Source organism: Triticum urartu, chromosome 1, assembly GCF_003073215.2.
Source record: "Triticum urartu cultivar G1812 chromosome 1, Tu2.1, whole genome shotgun sequence".
NCBI classification, from domain to species: Eukaryota; Viridiplantae; Streptophyta; class Magnoliopsida; order Poales; family Poaceae; genus Triticum; species Triticum urartu.
In genome coordinates, this window is record NC_053022.1 from 324,953,237 (window position 1) to 324,961,399 (window position 8,163).

Consider the following 8,163-nt stretch of genomic DNA (forward strand, 5'->3'; position numbering starts at 1 on the left):
TAACCAACATGCATACGTGGGCGCATTTCTTTTCTCAAGAAAAATGCACGACGTTTGGATTCTCCCGCGACATCGCTTGTTATCTGAAAGCGACTCCTTGTGCTTCTTCAGGTAAATCTGTACTGCAATTCTCTCCCGCCAATCAAAGAAAGAAATCCTCGCTGCAATCCCGGGAAAAAGGTTTATTTCCGGTATCTATTCGATCGGGGAAAATGCTAGCTCAGGCCCACGCACGTCTAGCTAATAGCTTTCTGCCCGTGTCTCCAGCAGAACCAGGGCGAGCTTTGGAGCTGGAATTGCATTTGGACACACCGGAAAGCGTAAAATGGCATCCAAGCTTTTCCTAACCAGAGATAGATTGATGCGTTCTCTATTAGATCAGCAACAGTAGCTCCAAGGCATAGAAACTCGGAGATTTAAGGGCAAATATATTGGTATATCCTGCCCATTACGTGCCTTTTATGTAAGATTATGTAAGAAGAACATATGCGCTTACGACGATGGCCTAACGTGATCTGTGAAGAATCCCCAAACATATGCAGATGTGCTATTATGTATAGATTAAACATTGACAATCTCCTGTTGTTTCGCTTGAAAAAATAACTGCCATTGACCCTTAGATATTACGAAATCAACAAGTCCGAAATTCTATCTTTGAGAAAGTAAGAGTTGCCGGGCCTCTCGAAGAAATATCGGCCATGGTGACCTACTTGACTAGTAAAACCATGCCAGGCGGAAAGTCATTCACGAAGGAATCTTACAGACCCCTTTTGCAACACATGCTTTTGTACAGAGATTTCTGGTTGATATCCAAGGCATTGCAAAACCAACCACCAGAGTTCAAGGACCAGTTGCACCGAGACCAACAGCATGGATCAGACCCCAAAGTGCTCACCTGAAGATCAATGTTGATGTTGCGATATCTAGGTCCGGAGGCTTCGGAGCAGTAGGAGTCGTTTGCAGAGATGAGACGGGACTATTCCAGGGGGCATCGTCGCTTAAGTTCATGCATATCGATGACCCGTTCTTGAGGTTTTGGCAATAAGAGAAGCTCTAGCTCTAGCAAGTGATCTATATGCATCAAGAATTTCAGTTGCTTCAGATTGCAAGGTGGCACTGGAGGCAGTTAGGAGTGGAGCTTCATCATCTTCTTATGGTGCAGTGGTGCTCGAGATCGAGCAGTCATCTAGGAATTTTATTTCTTGCATTTTCTTACACGAATTTTGAATCTCAAATGTCGAGGCCCACAAACTTGCAAAGCATGCTTTAACGCTGAGATCGGCCGTCATGTTTGGTTAGGCCACCCTGAAGATCTTTGCTTCGTCCCTGTAAACTGTGTAACGGATGAATAAAAGCTTTGTGAGTTTGTCTAAAAAAAAAGTAAGAGCAGAACACAAAATCCTTCCCAGTGAAGTCCTGCAGTGAAGGCACATGAGACAACATCATCTGCTACAGAAATAAAATGGTGCATTGCAGCACATATTTTATTCATCGAAGCCTTCGACAAGAAGATGAGATATATACCTTCTCCAAGAAAGTTTCCACGCAAAAGCAAAAGGGATACTGATCAACTAGCACAGGAAGATGGTGTCATTGGCAGGCAGCGGAGTGGCAAAGCCACTCACTCCATGGGTATATCTGCCGTAAGCAACGCATTGTTAAGCTAATTTTTGACAGGATAACCATAGCGTGACGGGTTAGAAAGATGGCCGGCAAACAGTTCACACTTCTTAATACTTCCTCTGTCCGGAAATACTTATCGGATAAATAGATAAAAATGAATGTATTTAAAATTAAAATATATCTAGATGCATCCATTCCTCCGACAAGTATTTTCGGTCGGAGGGAGTACCACATTAGATTATACCATGTTTTTTTTATGCTGATGCAACAGAGGGCGCCATCATCTGTAAAGAGCTTTCATGTGTTGGTGTTGGCTAATTACGTGGTCACCTTTCTAGTCTTATCTAGATATGTAGAAGTGAATGAGGTTTTTCCTCCCTAGGAATTTGGAGACTTTTTACAGTGCATCATACGTACTACCGGAAATAGTGGGTAGTATATAACTGATCCAATGGTCAATATTGATCTCTGGTTTTTTTCTCCCTAGGACATTTTGGTAATTGGCTGTTAGGATAGATTTATCTTTTTTTTAGTGTTAATTGTAATGATTAATAACCTAAGTAATCAGATCTGTAAAAAGAATTATCCTTCATCTTAGTTTGTAGGTTTGCACTTCATTCTCAGGTAGTTCGTCAGCAGCCGAAGCCGTCCGGCGGCCGTCTACACGCACAGGGCCGGTTGGTCCGTCTCCTGGCCTGCGGTCGCCGCTCCATGATCTTTGACGGCGCAGCCGCTCCGCTCCGCCTGTCGGCCCTCATTCTGTCGAATAATAGATCGGTTCCTCTGCAAGTCTCCTCTCCAAATGAGCCCGCTTTCATGTCTCGACTCTGAACTAGTAATTCTTCTCTTTAATGCGGCAATGCATGCGATGGCCAATGCGTACTAAACTAGAACGCGGAAGGTGTCCTTTGAGGCTGGTCACAATGGAGAGGAACTTAGGAGTAACATCACACACTTTAATACAACTTTGCTTATGTGACACATATTTAATGAAGAAAGAGGTGCTTGTGGTAACTAGCTAAGTTACCGGAATATCACACACTTCAAGAAATAATGAGTCTATAACCTAATAAATACATCGCTGCATGGCATTATATAGATGTTCCTATCCACTATGGAGGTAGTAACATAGTCTAGGAAAGTGTGTAAGTTACTAGCTTATGTTCTTGCCTATTGTGACCAGCCTGATGGTGCATGTAGGAGACAATTAATCACAGCAATTAATCTCTGATGCTATTATTACGCGAGTTAATTCCGTGTTGGCCGCAATACTGCCAAAACTGCCCTGATCACATAATATACTACCGAAAATCTGCAGTAGTATTTCCAAATTTGGGCCATCCAAACACAAAAGTAAACGGCCTATATTGATCTGATGTATTGTAAAAGCTCTCAAAATTTGATGACTGTGAGGGCACTGCTGCATGAGAACGTAATTTCCATCTTACCAAACATAACAGGGGTATCCACGGTGAAATTTTCGAACATGAATTGTGCTATAATTATTCTATGACGAAATCTAAAGCAACTGGATGGTACTTGCATAGTTGCATTCACTGTTGTTTTGTTCTCTCGTCAACGCCGAAGGATGTCCGACGTCTTTACTTCAGTAACTAGCACTGTTTGTGGATTTTGTGTGTGTGGAAAAACAGTTTCTTCATGCTTCAGAAGTCACACGGAAAAAGAAAGTTACTATAAACATATTGGTAGTTCTGATGGAAGTAATAGAATAGAAAATGCCCGATTCTTATTTATATTGCTAACTAAACATAAATATAAGGAATTAAAAGCGTCATGAAATATTCAAGAGCACATTACTAGAACAATAAAATAAACAGAAAACAAAAGAAATTACTCAATGTGCCACGCCCCATGCTCAAATGAGCCTGGTTTGGAAAAATTGAAAATACATTTTTAAAGTTTCAAAAATCATGGGGAATTACATGTACTTGTAGACGTTCAATATCTTTCTTCATTAGTGGGCTATAAATCAACATAATGTCTTTTTTTGCAGGCTAAAAGCAGTATTTGTCATAGTTCAACATATAAATCCACATATTTATCATTTTAGGTCATGAGAATAAATATGTTATTGTAGGTCTACATATTTGTATTATGTATGTGTCTACAAATAAAACATTTCTTAATAAAAATTTACGGTAAGTAGGCCAAATCTACATGCACATTTGGAATCTTTTCTAGTATCTGAAAAGTTTGAAATACATAATTTCAATTTAGTTAATTCCAAACTTACTAATCAGGGAGGCGAACGTCCTGACTCAGTAAAAAAAACTACACAATCTGACAGTAAAGTGAAGGACAGATAGCACAAAACAAAAGAATAACATTCCTCTGACATTTTAGAGAGGACGTTGGTAGAAGAATAAAGCCCAGCCCGTTAAAATGCTTGAGGCCCAGTGGAGCAAACACTGTTTTCCGAGATCTCCTAAGCAGCACTTCAGGCGCCGAGTCGGGCCGCGCTATGTCTCGCTTATAGCGAGACCTAACGTGTGCTCGCGTCAGCCGCCTCCCCAAATGGGCCATTCCAGCGGGCTGGAGTCCACAGATCACTCGGTGTATTTTAAAACCGAACAAAAAAACCATACAAAAAATAAACCGAACCAAAAAAAAATTCATGGTTTTTATGATTTCTGGTTTTGGTATGGTATGAACTCTCCTTATCCTTTTGAATTTCGGTTTTAATGGTATATACCCAAAAGACGAATGGTTACCCAAATAAACCAAAGTAAAAATATTTGGGTAACCATTCGTCTTTTCGGTAACCAAATATTACTAATTATAAAGTAACTGGATGATACTTACACTCTTTGTCGTTCTGCTCTCTCTTGAACTCATAAAAATGTCCTTTTTGCAGCGGAACACTAAAGAATATCTGACTTCTTTACTTTGGTAATTAGGCTTGGATTTTGTTTCGTTTGTGGAAAACAGTTTCTGCATGCTTCAGTAGTCACATAGAAAAGAAATAAATTTATTGATAGTTTGGATCACATGATGGAAGTAAAAAAGATGGAAAATGACCGATTCTTATTTATATTGGTAATTAAACATAAATATGAGGAATTGAAAGCGATCATGAAATATTCAAGTGGATATTATTAGAAGGAAAATAAAAATAGAAAACAAAAGAAATTACTCAATGTTCCCCGGCCCCGCACTCAAGTGAGTCAGGTCTAGAAAAACAACAAAATTATTTTAAAGTTTCAAAAATCATGGGAAAATGCATGTACTTGTAGATGTTCAATATTTTCTCTTAATAATTTCATCAAGAATTTGTGGGCTATACATCCACATAATTGTCTATCTTGCAGGCTGCGAAAGTTTTTGTCATAGTTCAACATATAAATCCACATATTTGTATTCTTAGAACATGGGAATAAAGATGATATTGTGGGCCTACATATTTGTATGTTCTTTTTGTACCTACAAATAGAATATTTTGTAATGAAATTTGGCGGTAAGGAGTGTAAATCTACCTATACTGCTGTACATGTGGAATCTTTCTGAAGAATTTAAAATACATAATTTCAATTTATTCTAAGTTCCAAAGTTACCAGCCCTGAGAGACATCATGGATTTAAATTTCGGGTTTCTGAAATATTTCAGCCATTGTCGAAATCATTGAATTTCAGTGAAATTCATTGTTTTGTTTTCATTTCGATGAGAGGACCGAAATTTGCACTTGAATTAAATTGAGATCGAACCAAATATTTTCAGAGTGTAAAACTGAATTTAAAATTATTTGAATTTCTGTTTACCACTGAAATTACTGAAATATGTTGACCAAAAGACAATTATTTCAATGTGTCCCGAAGTTAATGAAAATTTAGAAATTTCACTGAAAGCGAGAACCATTGCCAAACGTCCTAGTTCAGTAAAAAAAGGCCTACACAATACGACAGTAAGTGAAGGATTGATAGGACAAAACCATAGAAAGAGAAAAAAAAGGAAAAATGAGAGTAAGTCCAGCCCATTAGACTGGCCATAGTGGGAGTAACTTCAAGAGTAACTTAGGCTCCAATTCAGCAAAATTGCCTATGTGGCATTGAGTTAACGAGGAGAGACCCAAATTGAGTAACTTAGCTAGCTACCGTAACATCACATATCCCAATACATTCTGAGTCTACAATGGACCGAGATTAGGTGACTTGCCCATGGGCAGTCACGCTATAACATGCGGCCATGTATCAGCCATCTAAACTGCATCCAATGGACATCATCCATCCAAAGCAAATGTCTCACACTCAGCCAGTCAGCCCAGCACAACCGAAAAAGTTCAGTTTTTCAGTCTGTTTTCAGTCATTAGAATATACAAATAGCATTTTTTAGTCAGTTAACAATATGAACAGCAATAGAAAAATAGAAACAATAGCATGCATACGTACTGAATGCAAGTGGTTAGCATTTTTTCAATCAATTAACAAACAGTTTTCCAGTAAACAAACAACAGTGTAGAAGCTCTTTTACTACTGAGATATATAACCTTTCAGAGTAGGTTCAAACAGTAGCAATTTTTCAGTCAGTTCACAAACAGTAGTAGTTTTACTACTGAGATAAGCAACAGTTTTTCAGTTAACAAACAACAGCAGTTTTAGTACAATTTCAAAACATGAGCAAAGATACCGTTTATGCAAAGAATGAGCAGAGACAACGAGGCACTTATCATTGAAATTCAGAAGCTCTTGTACAATTTCAGAACAGAGTGCTATTACTGAAACAATGATTCAAGTGTAGAAATTTGGCCATTTCACTTGTATAATTAGGCCACAAAATACTATGGTTAGCACTATAGTTAACCATGTCCAAAACACTATGGTTAGAGATATAAGTTGAGTATGTCACCATTCGTGAGCTCAAACATGATACACTGAAAAGTGACTTATCAAGAATAGTAGTGCACATGTTGTCCTCGACCAAGTGACCAGCTAGCTATGAAAAGAGTTCTGGGAAACCATGTGAATGGATACAACCAGTTAGCTACGATTGCTTGCTGTAGCTTTTCCTAAATTCAACAATATCTAATTTTCAGTACTGTTATATCTAAATGTCAAACCAAGGCATACATATTCAGAGAAAGAAGATAAGTTTAGTTTGGTTTGTACTGCAGGCTCACATATCCGTTCATTGGTTTGTACTGCAGACGGTCAGAACCACAAACTAATCGAGGAAGAAGATAAGGGACTTGTTAACTGGTTTTTTTCTTTTTTGTTGAGAATTTGTTAGCTGATGGCTTGATGTGCTGCGGGCGTCCGAAATACGAGCGGTCCAGTGGCGGGCCGCGAACAATCTCCCCGGCTGCAATGGGCAGTGGGGGAAGGCAGCGGGGTGCCTCAAAAAAAAAAGGGCGGCACGCCGGTGATCGGAGTCTGACATCGACGTCGCCTCTTCCGGCCGCCATTTTCCTCTCTGATTAGATTGCCCCCGGCTCGGATTCTGCGGAGGTACGTGAACCATCCTTCTACTGATTGCAAACCGACTCGATCTTGGAATCCGATTGCCACAAGCCATGCCCAATGCTATTTATAGACTGACAGCATCGACAGATCGAACTGATTCCAGATCTCTCCGGTTTCACCTGCAGAGCCTCGACCGCAACCCAACATCGATTATTTCACCCGACGGGACCACAAGTATCAGGAATTCAGCCCGGAGCTATACACGCAAGCTATTGATCTACAACATAGATATGCAAAATATTATCAGGTACTAAATTTATAATAAATTAAAGTTCAATTAATCATATTATTTAAGAACTCCCACTTATATAGACATTTCTTTAGTCATTTAATGACCACGTGATCCATATCAACTAAACCATGTCCGATCATCACGTGAGATGGAGTAGTTTTCAGTGGTGAACATCTCTATGTTGATCATATCTACTATATGATTCACGTTTAACCTTTCGGTCTCAGTGTTCCGAGCTCATATCTGCATATGCTAGGATCGTCAAGTTTAACCTGAGTATTCTGCATATACAACACTGGCTTGCACCTGTTATATGTGAACGTAGAGCTTATCACACCCGATCATCACGTGGTGTCTCAGCACAAAGAACTGTCGCAACGGTGCATACTCAATGAGAACACTTATACCTTGAAATTTTAGTAAGGATCATCTCATAATGCTACCATCGTACTAAGCAAAATAAGATGCATATAAGATAAATATCACATGCAATCAAAATATGTGACATGATATGATCATCATCTTGTGCCTTTGATCTCCATCTCTACAGTACTGTCATGATCTCCATCGTCACCGGCATGACACCATGATCTCCATCATCTTGATCTTTATCAACGTGTCGTCACATGGTCGTCTCGCCAACTATTGCTATCGCATAACGATAAAGTAAAGCAATTATATGACGTTTGCATCTTATGCAATAAAGAGGCAACCATAAGGCTCCTGCCAGTTGCCGATAACTTTAACAAAACATGATCATCTCATACAACAATTCATATCTCATCACGTCTTGATCATATCACATCACAACATGCCCTGCAAAAACAAGTTAGA

At 39.2% G+C, this 8,163-nt stretch overlaps 1 long non-coding RNA gene across 1 annotated transcript; it reads left to right on the forward strand.

Moving 5' to 3' along the window:
• Positions 1-6,574: 6,574 nt before the first annotated feature.
• LOC125532998 lies at positions 6,575-7,381 on the forward strand. The gene is made up of 2 exons (XR_007294185.1): positions 6,575-7,082; positions 7,223-7,381. It is a non-coding gene; the product is annotated as an uncharacterized LOC125532998 (long non-coding RNA).
• The last annotated feature ends 782 nt before the right edge of the window (positions 7,382-8,163 follow it).